We start from the raw sequence: 16,918 nt of genomic DNA, 5'->3' as shown, positions 1-16,918 counted from the left end.
AGAAGGCAAAGAAGGAGGAAAGAAAGGGAGAAAGAAAGGAAGGAAGGAAAGATAAAGCCCAATAATGGAAGTGAGTCAAAAGGACATATTATTTGTTTGTTAGCCGCTCAGTCATGTCTGACTCTATGTGACCCCATGGATGATAGCCCACCAGGCTCTTCTGTCCATGTGATTTCCCAGGCAAGAATACTGGAATGGGTAGCCATTCCCTGCTCCAGGGGATCTTCCCAACCCAGGTATCGAAACTGGGTCTCCTGCATTGCAGGCAGATTCTTAATGGTGTGAGCCACCAGGGAAGCCTCAAAAGGACATAGGAGCCACCTAAAACAGTTTCCAATGACCAAATCTGGATAAGTTTGAGCAACAAAATGAATATAGTACTGGATTATAACCCAGAGAAGGCAATGGCAACTCACTCCAGTACTCTTGCCTGGAAAATCCCATGGACAGAGGAGCCTGGTAGGCTGCAGTCCATGGGGTCGCTAAAAGTCTGACACCACTGAGTGACTTCACTTTCACTTTTCACTTTTATGCATTGGAGAAGGAAATGGCAACCCATTCTAATGTTCTTGCCTGGAGAATCCCAGGGACAAGGGAGCCTGGTGGGCTGCTGCCTATGGGGTCACACAGAGTTGGACACGATTGAAGTGAGACTTAGCAGCAGCAGCAGCAGGATTATAACCCAAAGTATACAACAAATAGGCACCATCCACACTGATATAAATAAATAAGCAGGGACTTCCCTGGTTGTCCAGTGGCTAAGATTCCATGCTCCCAATGCAGGGGCCCAGGTTCAGCCCCTGATCAGGGAACTAGATCCCTCATGCTGCAACTAAGACCCAGCACAGCCAAATAAATTAATATTTTTAAAATAAATAAATAAGTAAATACACGAATGAGGGAAGGGGAAGAGACAAATCTGTGCGTAACTCCCCACGCCTTAAGTGTGGGCTAGTCATAGTGACTACCTTCCAAAGAGAACAGTATGGAAAGGGGGAAAAGAGTTAACATTGCAGCTGAGAAATCGAACAAACACTATCTTAGCCAGAAGATTAAAGTCAACATTGGCAATTACAAGTCATGTTGACAGTATGTACCTTGACATGATGTGACAAAAATGGTATTTTTCTGCTGTGGCCCCAAACCCATAATCAATCTAATGATTAGGAAAACATCTGACAAATCCTGACTGACGATGTTATTATTGTTTAGTCACTCAGTTGTGTCCAACTCTTTCACAACCCTGTGTAGGGTAGCCTGCCAGGCTCCTCTGTCCTTGGGATTTCCCAGGCAAGAATACTGGAGCGGGTTGCCATTTCCTTCTCCAGGGGACCTTCCTGACTCAGGAATTGAACCTGTGTCACCTGCATTGGCAAGCAGATTCTTTACCACTGTGCCACCAGGAAAGTCCCAACTGAGGATACTGTACCATATATCTGACCAGCAATCCTCAAAACTGTCAAGGTCATAAAAAGCAAGGAAAGTCTGAGAACCTGTCATAGCCAAGAGTAGCCTAAGGTGACATGACGATTCAACATAATATATGATGATTCAAAGTAATATAAATGTAATATGGTATTCTGGATAGGATCCTGAAACACTCAAATGACTTTAGGGAAAAACTGAAGAAATCTTAATAAAGCATGGGTTTATTTAGTAATAATGTATCATTGTTGGTTCATCAATGTCAAGCGTGTACCATACTATTGCAAGGTGGTAATAACTGAGGAAACTGGGTACGGCAGTATATGGAGAGTCTCTACTACAGCCTCAATTTTTCTGTAAATCTAAAACTCTTCTAAAAAGTGAAGTTCATTTTTAAAAAAGAAATGAAGTATTGATACATACTACCACATGGATGAACCCTGAAAGCATTATGCTAACTGAAAAAGGCCAGTCAAGAAAAACTACACATTATATGACTTCATTTATGTGAATATCCAGAATAGGCACAACCATAGAGAAAGAAAAAAGATTATGGACTGCCTAGGGCGAACTGTGGTGTTGGAGAAGACTCTTGAGAGTCCCTTGAACAGCAAGGAGATCAAACCAGTCAACCCTAAAGGAAATCAACCCTGAATATTCATTGGAAGGGCTAAAGCTAAAGCTCCAATACTTTTTGGCTACCTGATGTGAAGAGCTGACTCATTGGAAAAGACCCTGATGCTGGGAAAGATTGAGGACAGGAGGAGAAGGGGACGACAGAGGATGAGATGGTTGGATGACATCACTGACTCGATGGACATGAGTTTGAGCAAACTCTGGGAGATGGTGAAGGACAGGAAAGCCTGGCATGCTGAGTCCATGGGGTTGCAAAGAGTCACACATGATTGAGCAAGTGAACAACAACAAGGTCAGGAGGGATTGAGAAGAATTGGGGAGTGACTGTTAATGGGCACAGGGCTTCATTTTGGCGTGATGAAGAAATTCTAAAATCAATTGTGATGATGGGTGCACAACTCTGATTATACTAAAAACCACTGAATTGTACATTTTGCCCAGATGAATTTTATAGTATTGAATTATATCTCAACAAAGTAACTGTTTAAAACAACAAAAACAAAATGTTCTGGTGGATGACAGTAGGAGAGGTGTTTGGTAGGCAGCATGTCCAGTCCTAGCGGCTGCCATAAACACCAGGTGCGATCTCAAAGTCAAATGTACTCTCCTAACCAAAGCTGTTAGAGCAGGAAGAGTCCTCAGTCTGGCGTTCTCATTTTATTGCTCCATCAAATTTAATTTGGGTTTGTATGGTAATAAAAGCCAATTCCATCTACTAATATTGCTAAAAGAATTCTCTCTGTTCGCTGCTTTATTAATTGCTCAATTGAAATACCATGGATTATTTCCAAGCACACAGTTTGAAACACTCCGAATTAGCCTGTGCACTCTATTGTAAAGCGACCTCCAAGGTGCCTTCTACCTTTAAGAATCTTGTACGAGCCTCTCAGTGCAGGAACGGGATATCTGTAATGTCAAAAGCCCCAAGCAGCTCAGCAAAATTGGAATGGTAACAAGCTTCTGTGCTCACACCCTGGGTAGGATAGTAGTGTCAACACCTCCAGCAGAGCTGATAGAGCTGTCTTTCAGTCTGTCTGCAGGCTCTGTTTACATTCTGCAGGTTAGCTGGAAACACTCTCACCACCTCCACCCCCTGAAAAAGATCTCTGGGTCAACTTGACATCTCCTAGATGCTCCATGTACTATATTTCTTCCTGTAACAAGCTCTCCTGCTATGTTGCTTTATATGATTTCTTTGCAAAGAATAAATTAGGCTGAGTGTGTAAACAACATATAAACTCTAGAGATGTTGACAATAATTAAAAGCAATGGAAATCAACAGCAGATGTGCATAGTAGTCTCTCAACTGGAGCTTATCCCATTTGGAGAGGCTCAGGTACACCTGAAAGGTGGAAGGAGTCATGGACATTTGGAATCTTTAGTGAGGTGAAACTGGGTTGCAAATATGGCTGCAAAGTGAAGGGAAAGTATTTTATTTTATTTTTCTGCATCTTGGTGATCACGTTTATTGGAAGGGGTAGAGAAAAAGTAAAAATGCCATTTAGCCTAAGAATTTGTGAGTTATCTGCAAATCAATTTATTTCAGGAGTGGAAGAATTCTTGATTATTCCTTAATATAAAAATGTAGATAGTTTCTCTCTCTCTTTTTTTTTTTTTTTTTGACAGTTTCTCTTTTGAATATCTTCTAGGTTTAAAGCGGCAGTCATACAAAATCTCCTGCTTTCCACCCTGGATAAATTCTTCGTTTCAGTCAACTGTAAATGGTGGGACCACTAGCACAACACCATCTCCCCAGACAAAGAGCATCAGAATATTCCATTTTGTTGATTTATATATCTCTTGAAATGCTTCTCCTTCACTTTCTATAGTTGCACAGTTTCTTCCATATTTCCCAATATTGTGCTTAAATATTGATTGTAAGCATGTAACCTGCCTCAAAGTTCTCTGTTGTTTCTCATTTTCACATAGATTTTCTCATCCAGGCTGAGCCTGAGATGATCCAGGGGCTCTTCTATGGTGTTGGTAGTTTGTTGCCGGTCCATGCGGTCTGCCATGTTTGAAACCTGGAAAAGTATTTTAGAATGAGAGGCAACTGCTTGGGAGAAGATATACATAGACAAACACATACACAATCACCAATAGTTTTCTGATGATACAGGACAGTCTTTTAACTGCTGAACGTGTCTAGGGTCCTGGCCTTGGTCTCTGCACGTTTAAGAGTCACCTCTCCATTGGTCTTCCCAAAAGTTCAGTCTGTATGGTTTTACTGAGCCTCAGATCTTTGGTCCCAACTGCCTCTTGACTGTAGTACTGTCCTGCTGCTGCTGCTGCTGCTAAGTCGCTTCAGTCGTGTCTGACTCTGTGCTACCCCATAGACGGCAGCCCACCAGGCTCCCCGTCCCTGGGATTCTCCAGGCAAGAACACTGTAGTGGGTTGCCATTTCCTTCTCCAATGCATGAAAGTGAAAAGTGAAAGTGAAGACGCTCAGTCGTGTCCGACTCTTAGCGACCCCATGGACTGCAGCCTACCAGGCTCCTCCATCCATGGGATTTTCCAGGCAAGAGTACTGGAGTGGGGTGCCATTGCCTTCTCCAAGTACTGTCCTACAGTCCATCAAATTTTGACTGGACCAAACTAACTCATCATTATCCTCCCGAAACCAGCACTTCTCTATTTTCCATCTCGATTAAACAGCACCCCTGTCTGCCTAGACATTTCTTTCCCCCTCACACTCTAATTTCCAACCAGTTCCGGAATCCATCTGTTCTTTTTTCTCATTGCCTTAGTTGGGGCTTGGTGTTACTTATCCGTTGCTGTGTAAGAAATAACCCCAAATGTTAGCAGTATAAAACAACATATAGTAACTACTCACCATTTCTGTGGCCAGGAATCCAGGCCTGGCTTAGTGGGTTCCAGGTTTCTCACAAGCTGCAGTCAAGGTAGTGGTTGGGAGGAGAGCTGGCTCCAGGCTCCAGTGGGGAAGGATGTGCTTCCAGCGTCACTGACATGGCTGTTGTTGGCCTGCCTCAGAAACTCCAGTTCCCAGTTCACTCAAGTGGCTGTACACCAGCCTCGGTCCCCACTGGCTTTGACCACAGACATTGGTGATTTGCCATCTGGGCCCCTCCATAGTACAGTTCACCACATGGCAACTGGCTTCAGAAGTCACAGTCTTTCTGTAATCTGATCTTGGAAGCAATATCCATCATCTTTGCTGTACTGTCGTAATTTGTCTTACTAGGGCCAGCCTGCAACCGAGGGGAGGGATTCCACAGGGCCTGAGTATCAGGAGGTGGACAGCTTCATCCACCAGAGAGCCATTGTCCTTTGTCTGGACTCTCCCTTGTGAACGAGCATCCTAACTCCTCTCCAGGCCTGTAGGGTCTCCTGTGCTAGATCATCCTCCCCACTGAGTCTTGGGTGACAGTTCCACAAAAGCTATCTGATTCTGCAATTTCACTTCGAAAGAACCCCTGTTGGCAACCTGTGCTGCCATAGGACAAAGTCTAAACTCCTTGAGCAGCCATTTGAGGCCCTCCATGATCTGTTCTTGGCTTCCTCATTCCTTACCACCACGCACATCCCAGCAGAAATACTCAACTTCCCATGGCTCCCAGGTTCCCTGAAATGAGCCAGGTTCCTTTTGACTCTTTCACAATTTCAGGTGATTCAGAAGAGCGTGTGGGCCTCTCACTGCCCGCTCTTGTTTTCTGTCACTCATCCTCCTCAGCGCAGCTTCAGAGGCACCTCTTCTGACATGTCTGCCCTGACACTCCCTGTCTTTGTGGTCCCCAAGCCCTTTGGCTGTAGCTTTACTTGAGGAACTTGCACAGTGACAGGCACATACGATGGGCACTTGATGAAGGCTTGTCATTTTCTTCAATGAAATCAAATAACGCTAGAGCTGTAAGCACTTTTAAAAAGAAAAAAAGGAAAGGAAAGAGCATATAGCACTGAAGTTCAAATGAGGAAGGACTCAAAGGGTCTGAGAAGGGAAAGGAGAGGCCTTGTCCAAGGCCAAGAAGAGCTGGAATAACCAACTTGCTTAGCCAGACCTGCTCACTTCGACTCGAGGGCATTTCTACTTCTCCCAAGTACCTTCACTGTTTCAGGCTCCCTGCTGCCACCCAAAAACTCCAATTCTCTGAAGATGTTTAATAATAACTGTAGGTAATGTTTCTCCATCTGTCTTTGGGTCCACATATGTCTTAGGGCCGTCTCAAGCTTCTGTGAATATGAACTTTCTTTATAGGAAGAGAGTTAGAATCAAATCCTAATCTTGAGTAAATAAATTTGAGGCAGTTGCATGCTTTCAGTTTTTTAGTGGCAGGGCTGACTTGGTGGCAGTTTATGGGTCCCTAGGACCACACTGGGGCTTCCCTGGTGGCTCAGGAGGTGAAGAATCCTCCTGCAATGTGGGAGAGCTGGGTTTGATCCCTGGGTTGAGAAGATCCCCTTGGAGGGAGGCATGGCAACCCACTCCAGCATTCTTGACTGAAGAATCCCGATGGACAGAGGAGTCTGGCAGGCTACAGTCCACAGGGTCGCAAAGAGTCAGACACGACTGAGTGACTAAATACAGCACAGCACAGGACCACGCTGGCCTTCCCTGGTGGCTCAGATGGTAAAGACTCTGCCTGAAATGAGGGAGACCTGGGTTCCATCCCTGGGTCGGGAAGATCCCCTGGAGAAGGGAATGGCAACCCACTCCAGTATTCTTGCTTAGAGAATCCCATGGACAGAGGAGTCTGGTGGGCTACAGTCCATATGGTTGCAAAGAGTTGGACATGATTTAGTGACTAAACAGCAACAAAGGATCATGCCTGGGCCTCTCCCAGTGTTGCATACTTCTCCATTTTCTGTGGGTTCACTCAACACTCCCCTGGCTGGGTATGTGGATTTCCATGTCCAGAGATACCAATGCCAGGATATGCACAAGGAGAAATACACATACTGGCCACAGAAGGTTCTCGGTTCCTTCTTCCTTTTCGACTGAATAAATCCTTAACATACCAGAAAGAGCAGTCCCAGAGATAACAGGGACTTCCAGCATGTGCTGCCTGAGTAGCCACAGCAGCCAGGGCCAGTCCAGTGACAGTCCAGTCCCCGACATCAGCAAGAACGAGGCATCTGACAGGAGGTGCTGAACAGGAATACGCTGCAACAGCTCAAGAGGTGCTGATGGGGGGAGGGCCGGGGCAGGGCAGCTGGTTCTGTTTTAAAATCCTAAAGATATGGCTGGGTCCTTGCTGGAGATTGTGTACTTTCAGTCGGCAGAGGAGAGAACTGAGACTCAAACTACAAATCCAACCAGTTAAGTCTTCCAGAGCTTGGTTGTTCTAATCAGACAGACTTCAGAGCTCAGCTCCTCTCCAGGTCCCTACATTAGTAAAACTTTCCTCAAAAATGTGCTAACTTCTCTGAGACTCAAGCGACTCATCTGTAAAATGGAGATAAAGCAGTACTTATGTTATAGTATTAAGTTTAACTAGGATAATGCATATAAAGGGCTTATCATTCAATACATAGAAAATCTGACCTTTATTATTATAGACCTAAGAACCAAAATATCCACATTCTAAATGAATATTAGACCATACAGCTTCTAATATATCAACTCATGGAGCTTTTCAAGCCAGCTACTCCACTTATTAGCTGTGTGGCCTCGGGCATGTTTCTTAACCTCTCAGAGCTTCCAATTTCCTTATCTGTAAAATGGGAATAATAATTGCATTGACTTTACAGAGTTGTAAAAAGATTCAGTAAAGAACTTAGCACAGTGTCTGGTATATAGCATGAGGATTATTCTATACATAGCCTTTCCACAAGCTTCATCAAACCTGGGTTTATTCTACTGCTGCACAGGCTTTATTATCAGGCAGATATTAAATTTATTTATTTTGTTGTTGTTGTTGCTTCGTTTTTTTGGCCATGTGACATGTGGGATCTTAGTTCCCCGACCAGGGATCAAACTTGTGTCCTCTGCAGTGGAAGCATGGAGTCTTAACTTCTGGACCGTCTAGGAAGTCCCTTTCTGAGATGTTTAGAATGTAGATTCCAGAGCCCCAGAGCCTGGGATTCGATCCCAGCTCCATCACTTACTAGCTGTATAATCTTGGGTAGGAACTTTAACCAGAAGTCAAAGATTCATCTCAGAACCTTTGCTTATTAATACATTTCAACTGCACACTCTGGACATAGAACATTCTTAGGCAGGTCGAAATGAAAATCTCAGCAGTGTGTTTATTTTCAGGAGTGCTTTTTGTAATTATGTAAGCTTTTTACAGTCCCTGTGCATGACTTTGACCTCCCTGTTCCTCAGTTTCCTCATCAGTAACATGCTGATTATAACAACAGACACCTCAGAGTTGTGCTGTGGTCATCTACCCAAAGTTTAGTCCCAATGTCAAGACTGATGCTGCTGAACACACACACAGAGGGTGTGAAAAGTGTTATTAATTACATAATGGGGTTTTTCTAGGGAAAGCAGGGTAGGGTTCCCAAGCTGGTCCAAACATGGCTTGGGAAAGCAGGGAAAGAAGCGGTTTTACCTCTGATTAGGTGGTTGGCAGAGGTGAAGGTTCCCACAGGTGTACAGAGCCTTGTGTGATTTGAATCTCCTGCTGGGCACTAAAGGTCAGGACACCCAAGCTTTCTCATCAGCTTGCCCAGATGTGGGGAACAATGGCAAGGGGAGGCTGAAAAGCTGTCAGGAAAGTGAGGGGTCGGACTAGATGTTCTTACAAGCTCCTCAAGGGTCTAACAGTGTCTGAGAGCCATGGTGGTTGGCCCACTCATAAAGTGATACTGCTACAGAATGAAGAATCATCTTTTTCAGCCCACTTTCTACCATATTCCAGATGTTGTTATACCCCTTGCTATTTGTGCCTTTAAGACAGAGTTAAACTGACAGGGTGAAAAAATAAACCAAAAATAGAGATTGATAAGACTAATTCCAGCTTAAGTCCCAAAAGATCTACTATTGTTTCTCAACTATCAGAAAAAAATGCTACGTGTCACCCTTGTCTGAAAGCACCATTTTACAAAACATTCTGTCTTTACTCTAAAGACATGTTCACTGAAAAAAATAATTTATTTGTAATGAAAAAGGATGGAAGAGATGGGAAAAGAAAAGTCCTAGAGTAATAGAAAAATTTAAAAAGCCATCCCCAGAAATTAAACATCACCTGTCACCAATATAAATGACTATTTCTGTCCAAAGAATGTTTCTACTGGTGAGAGAGCTAGCACTACCATGTATGGAGCAGGTACCAGTTTGCAGGACAAGACACAGAATGGCAGCAAGTCTTTGATGGCCATTTCTCAGGGACAAATGAGGTTCAAAGATGACTTCCCAGGAGGAACTTGTTCACTCACCCTAGTTCCTGATGTTTCAACTCTCAGATGCCTGACCCCCAACTCAGCCACGCAGAAGAACATTCTTGTCAACAGTAAGTTTCAATCAACTTTTGGTCACTTTCTTCAACTGCAGTTCATCTGGGGAGGACGAAAGGGCCTAGACTATGGAAGGGCACAGTTGACAAGGAGGTAAGCCACTCTCAAGAAGGCATCATTTGGGATCATGCTTGCTAAAGAAATGCTGACCATGTGGACTTCACTCAGGATCACTCTGTCTTCTTTGGATCTGAGATTGTCACAGGATGTCTCTGTGTCCTTTGGAGAAAAAGATGTACACTGTACAAGTTTTCCACATTTTTTACTGAACCTCTCACTGGAGATATATGACTATATATCTACACATCTACAGAGCTGTGTACGGTGCCCTGGACCAGACACTCTACTCTTTCCACATGTTGAAGAGTGTCATGTGTCATGTGCCATGTGCCATGGATCTTAGGGCCCCATGCATGTGATATTTGAATCTCCTCTTCAGCATCCCAGCCAAAAGGATGGCCAGCTTGAATACCTCCAGGGATGAACGGATTGCTATCATGTGGGGCAACCTGTCTTCTCTTTGGAAAGCTCTTACTGTTCTATACTGCACCTTTCATCCACTCCTCCTGGTTGGGCCTTACCGAGGTCACTCCCTATGTGTTCTGGGGCAGCCCTGTGCACCAAGGCTGTTTATCTCCAGACCACTCACTCTCCTCTCAACTTTTTCTCGTTTGGAAGGCTCTAAGGAACACCTTAGAACTCTCGTCAGAAAATTTTGCAATATGTATTTCTCTATCCGAAAGCCCAGGGTAGCAGCACTCACTTCCCCACTCAGAGAGCAAGTTTCACCCAACCAGAAGTCCACGGATGTGCTTATTGCACTGTTGACTCACCTTCAACTTCACGTTCATTAATTTAGCTTCTCAGTCCAGCTTTCATTGTCAGGTCCTGCTTCTGCCACGCAACATAGCCTTCCCAGCTGTTATTCTGTGGAGGTAGCTTTGCCCAACTATATATATATATCATATGTAAAGGATACATATTTATCATAACATGTGTCCATTTGTGGGCTTCCCTGGTGATTCAGCAGTAAAGAATCTGCCTGCCAATGCAGGAGACATAGGAGACTTCGGTTGATCCTTGGTTTGGGAAAATCCCTTGGAGCAGGGCATGGCAACCCACTCCAATATTCTTGCCTGGAGAATCCCATGGACAGAGGAGCCAGCAGACTACAGTACATAGGGTCTCAGAGTCAGACTTGACTGAAGCGACTGAGCACACATGCATGCACGTATACGTTTATACATATACATGCATACACGCATATACATATTACACTGAGATTGCCACTTAGAATCAAAAAATTAAAGAAAGCTAATTCTGGAACTTCCCTGGTGGTCCAAACTCTGCTTTTCAATGCAGAGGGTGTGGGTTCAATCCCTGGTTGGGGAGCAAAAATCCCAAGTGATTCACAACCAAAAAAAAAACAAAAATAGGGGGGAAAAAGCTATTTCTGGCCCCTGGTAAGAAGTATCTATTTATATCTTGATTTATCTTATTTTGACAATGGAGTGAAGGAGACACTGACTTCTAATCAGATTCACCTTTTAAGTTTGTGTATGTGTGTAAGCTGCCTCTGGACCCATTCAATTCCTGGCTTGTCACCAGGACGCCATCCTTCCCACGCAGTGCTGTGCTGTGCTTAGTCACTCAGTCTGACAGTTTGTGACCCCATGGACTGTAGCCTTCCAAGCTGCTCTGTCCATGGGATTCTCCAGGCAAGAATACTGGAGTGGGTTGTCATGCTCTCCTCCAGGGGATCTTCCCAACCCAGGGATCAAACTTAGGTCTCCCTCATTGCAGATGGATTCTATACAATCTGAGCCACTAGGGAAGCCCAATAATACTGGAGTGGGTAGCCGATCCCTTCTCCCGGGGATCTTCCCCACCTAGAAATTGAACAGGGATCTCCTGCATTGCAGGCAGATTCTTTACCAGCTGAGCTACCAGGGAAACCCCATCCTTCCCATATCCATACCAAACTCTCCACCTGCACTGAAGTCAAGGGACCACCACACTGAACTCTTAGGCCCCAGGCCCAAGGATTTCAGGTGGAATGCTCACCCAGAGGAATCGTGTTGGAGAAGTGACAGGGAGAGTGAGGGCTGCGCAGATTCTCATGGAAGTTCTCTTCAGGAAGGATTCTAGAAGGAAGGAAAGAATCAAATTCTTACACAGACCTAGACCCTAGAGAGCTACTAGAAAATAAGAGAAGAATAAGAATAATCCCGCCAGCTGTGTTGCCTCTAAGCCGCAACTCCCCACCTAGTTCAGAGCCACTGGCCTGTTTAATAACTCAGGGCCAGATTGAAATCATAACAGGCATGGCCGCATGTCATAGATTATGATTTTAAAATCTGGCAAGTCCATGAAAGCCCAGAATCTGATCTTCAGAGGGGCTGTTAAATGGAACAATCTACAATATTCTTGGTCCCAAATATTAGCAACAGCCTCCAGGCTCGAGTAAATAGGGAAACTACTTGCTAAAACCGTTGCTTCTCAGCACATCTTTTGAATCTAACAGTAGCTGCCAAATTCCGAGAGCCTCTACTCTTGTGATTCACTGACCATGTAATTGACCGTGGAATTTATTCAGTCTTTTCTTTTACTTGTATCTCAACATATAGGAAAGAACGCTTCTTTAACCGTGCTGAGATTATATGTAACTGTTTGGCTTATATACTCTGAGCAATAAAGCATTTTATTTCCCAAAGTAGATAAATAACACACATACACACATTCACAGGATTCTATAGAAGGGCCAGAGATGTCATATTCTAGTCGAAACCCCTCCTCTTACTCGGGAAATACAGTCCCAGCAAGGAAAGGGATTTCATCAAGGCCACACCAGGAGTTGGTGGTGGAATGTGCACGACAATTTAGGACTTTTAACTGCCAGCTCAGAGTTCTTGCCTTCATACAGTGCTAAAAATTAATTTAAAAATAAACATATATCTTTGTTGATGACTGAAGCGAACTCTGCTAAGGAATACTGATACTTCATCCAGAGTAAGAAGCACCACTTTCTTTTTCATTCCTTTCTTTGGGAAAACACTAAACATTCTTCAGAATTCATTTTGAGATATATTTACTCACTTATGAAAATTAACTCCTAAAATTTTTTTAATGTATTTTAAACTTAAGTATGTATGCATAGCTGGTACTCAAGAAACACCACAATATGTATAGAAATATAATAGCATATATAACTTTGATCCTGAGTTCAAACGCTCACTATGCCCATAAGTACATTTGCATTTGACAGACAGTGAATTATAACTTTTGCTTCAAATCTGTGGTTATCATTTACATACCTTTATATTATGATTGGAGAAGGCAATGGCACCCCACTCCAGTACTCTTGTCTGGCAAATCCCATGGATGGAGGAGCCTGGTAGGCTGCAGTCCATGGGGTCGCTAGGAGTCGGACACAACTGAGCGACTTCACTTTCATGCATTGGAGAAGGAAATGGCAACCCACTCCAGTGTTCTTGCCTGGAGAATCCCAGGGACGGGGGAGCCTGGTCTATGGGGTCACACAGAGTCGGACACGATTGAAGTGACTTAGCAGCAAATTACTTCCTAATTTTACTTTGGAATTTTCTTTTTTTTTGTTTTTGTTTTTTTTTTTAATTTTTTTTTTAATTTTCTTTAACCCACAGCTCATTAAAAATATTATTTGGTGTTTAAATATTTAGAGAATTTCTGGAGATCTTTCCATCATTGATGTTTATTTTAATTTTTTAAAGTTTTAAAAGTTTATTTATTTATGGCTGTGCTGGGTCTTCGTTGCTGTGCACAGGTTTTCTCCAGTTGTAGCAAGCAGGGGCCACTCTCTAGTTGTGGCGCACGGGCTTCTCATTGCAGTGGCTTCTCTTGTTGCTCACAGGCTCCAGAGCATGCAGGCTCAGTAGCTGTGGCTCTTGCACTTAGTTGCCCTGAAGCATGTGGGCTTTTCCCAGGCCAGGGATCAAACCTGCGACCCCTGCATTGGCAGGCAGATTCTTAACTACTGGACCACCAGGGAAGTCACTCCATCATTGATTTTTTATTTAATTCTCTGTGGTCACAGAGCAGACTTTGTATGACTTGAATCTTTCTAAATGTATTGAGATTTATTTTATGGTCCCAAATTTGTCCACCCTGGTTCATGTTTCATGTGTACCTGAAAAAAAAAATGTGTAGTTAATGGTTGTTGGGTGACGTGCTCTATAAAGATCAATAGGTCAAGTTCATTAATAGAAATGTTCAGATGCAGTTTTTCTGTTTACTTATCCTATCAAGATTGAAATTCACATCTAAGTCTTACCCATTCTTAGAGCTGAGCCAAACTGATCACACATATGAGGACTGTACAGACTTAAGTTCAAATTATGGTTCTACCACTCATTCTTTGTGTGCCCTTCAGTTCAGTTCAGTCGCTCAGTTATGTCCAACTCCTTGCGACCCCATGGACTGTATGTAGCACACCAGGCTTCCCTGTCCATCACCAACTCCCAGAGCTTACTTAAACTCATGTCCATTGAGTCGGTGCTGCCATCCAACCATCTCCTCCTCTGTCGTTCCCTTCTCCTGCCTTCAATTTTTCCAGCATCAGGGTCTTTTCCAATGAGTCAGTTCTTCGCATCAGGTGACCAAAGTATCGGAGCTTCAGCTTTAGCATCAGTCCTTCCAATGAATATTCAGAACTGATTTCCTTTAGGATTGACTAGTTTGATCTCCTCAAAGGCCAAGGGATTCTCAGGAGTCTTCTGTAACACCACAGATCAAAAGCAATAATTCTTCGGCACTCAGCTTTCTTTATGGTCCAACTCTCACATCCATAGATGACTACTGGAAAAACTAGAGCTTTGATTAGACGGACCTGTGTTGGCAAAGTAATGTCTCTGCTTTTTTAATATGCTGTCTGGGTTTGTCATAGCTTTTCTTCCAAGGAGCAAGCATCTTTTAATTTCATGGCTGCTGTCACCATCTTCAGTGATTTTGGAGCCCAAGAAAATAAAGTTTCTCACTGTTTCCCCATCTATTTGCCATGAAGTGATGGGACTGGATGCCATGATCTTCATTTTTTGACTGTTAAGTTTTAAGTCAGCTTTTTCACTCTTCTCTTTCTCTTTCATCAAGAGACTCTAGTTCCTCTTCAATTTCTGCCATAAGGGTGGTGTCATCTGCGTATCTGAGGTTATTGATATTTCTCCTGGCAATCTTGGTCTCAGCTTGTGCTTCATCCAGCCTGGCATTTTGCATGATGTACTCTGCATATAAGTTAAATAAGCAAGGTGACAATATACAGCCTTCATGTACTCTTTTCCCAATTTGGAATCAGTCCATTGTTCCATGTCAGTTCTAACTGTTGCTTCTTGACCTGTATACAGATTTCTCAGGAGGCAGGTAAGGTGGTCTGGTATTCCCATCTCCACACAATCAAAGGCTTTGGTGTTGTCAATAAAGCAGAAGTAGATGTTTTTCTGGAATTCTTTTGCTTTTTCTATGAGCCAATGGATGTTGGCAATTTGATCTCTGGTTCCTCTGCCTTTTCTACATCCAGCTTGAACATGTGGCAGTTCTCGGTTCATGTACTATTAAAGCCTAGCTTGGAGAATTTTGAGCATTACTTTGCTAGCGTGTGAGATGAGTACAATTATGTGATAGTTTGCACATTCTTCGGCATTGCCTTTCTTTGGGATTGGAATGAAAACTGACCTTTTCCCATCTTGTAGCCACTGCTGAGTTTTCCAAATTTGCTGGCATATTCACAGCATAGTCTTTTAGGATTTGAAACAGCTCAACTGGAATTCCATTACCTCCACTAGCAGTGTTCATAGTGATGCTTCCTAAGGCCCGCTTGACTTCACACTCCAGGTTGTCTGGCTCTAGGTGAGTGATCACACCATTGTGGTTATCTGGGTCATTCAGATCCTTTTTGTACAGTTCTTCTGTGTATACTTGCCACATCTTCTTAATATCTTCTGCTTCTGTTAGGTCCATACCATTTCTGTCCTTATTGTGCCCATCTTTGCATGAAATGTAAAGATATCTGATATCCCTGATATCTCATATTTTCTTAAAGAGATCTCTAGTCTTTCCCATTCTATTGTTTTCCTCTATTTCTTTGCACTGATCACTTAAGAAGACTTTCTTATCTCTCCTTGCTATTCTTTCAAACTCTGCATTCAGATGGATATATCTTTCCTTTTCTCCTTTGCCTTTCTCTTCTCTTCTTTACTCAATTATTTGTAAGGCCTCCTCAGACAAGTCATTTCACCCCCTGAGCTTCAATTTCTTTATCTGTAGAATGGGCTTAATTACTGTGGGATTGTGTGAGAAAGTATCAGAGAGCTAGCTACATTTCACGTGGAGTGTCAAGGGTTAGAAATTGCTTCCCACAAATTTTCTTATTATTTGAAATGTTAGTGGGGTCATGAAAGTACTTGTCAGTTTTCAATTTATTCTGCCCATCTTTGTTTAAGATTGTTATTTATCTGGCCATGTAGTCATCAACAATTTAACCAAAAAGGCTGTAGTTTGGGTGTTAAATGTCTGTAGAGCAATAATTAACTATAATATGAATAGATTTGAAATAAAGAATAGTTGGCCGTTAATAGCTCTCCTCCATCTCTAGCCCCACCCAAAAAGATTCAGAAATAATGGGTTTAATAAAAAGAAATGCAGGCATCACAAAGAACTCGATGATTGTGCTGTTTTGTTATTGCTTACTTTCCATTCTGGCTATTGCAGTCATATCCTGGCAACAAGTTATCCGTTGCAACTTAGGTCAGGGTGCATTCGAATGAAAAAAACCAACAAACAAGCAGAGACCGTTCAAGTGGGCTTTCAAAAACCAAACTAATGAGAAATTGCAGATAAAAGATAGTCACTCTCTCTCTCTACTGAAAAATAGCCTCTCAAACAGATCATCATTTTCTGGCATCCAGGGAAAGTCTGTTCAATGCAGTGTAGTGAGGGTGCCTTTGAGCATGAACTTTAAAATCAGAAATAAATGGGACTGAATTCCATACTTCACAGTGCACCATCGATATGACCTGACTTAGGCAGATCTCATATGTAAAAAATGGAGCTAGTGATACTCAGCTCCCTGGGTTGTGGTGGGGGTTGCCTCAACTGATATTATCTAGAGCCCAGCTCTCTGCTTTAGAAAGGAGGTCCTTTAGCTTTCTAAGCCTTCTTTTTATTAACATCCATTACTAATGTAATACTCTTGCTTGGGTTCTTAGGCCTTCTACGTCTATGCAACATACATCCTTTCAACTTTTTTTTTTTTTGTCATTTCTATATATAGTTTCTTCCAGAGAAAGATCATACAATTGTATAGACTTGTGAATTACAAGATCATCTGGGCCCACAATCCCAGCCTGAAATCCCCTGGTTTTGATCAACTTTCTATCCTGCTTAACTTTTCAAAACCTCACCACACAAACA

At 42.9% G+C, this 16,918-nt stretch overlaps 1 pseudogene; it reads right to left on the bottom strand.

The window, feature by feature from the left end:
• Positions 1 to 3,676: 3,676 nt before the first annotated feature.
• LOC133243327 (U6 snRNA-associated Sm-like protein LSm3) lies at positions 3,677 to 4,138 on the bottom strand (annotated as a pseudogene).
• Positions 4,139 to 16,918: the final 12,780 nt, after the last annotated feature.

Source organism: Bos javanicus, chromosome X (genome assembly GCF_032452875.1).
Source record: "Bos javanicus breed banteng chromosome X, ARS-OSU_banteng_1.0, whole genome shotgun sequence".
In the NCBI taxonomy this organism is placed as follows: domain Eukaryota; kingdom Metazoa; phylum Chordata; class Mammalia; order Artiodactyla; family Bovidae; genus Bos; species Bos javanicus.
The sequence above is the reverse complement of the archived record's forward strand: the minus strand, read 5'-3'. Positions and strand labels throughout refer to the sequence as shown.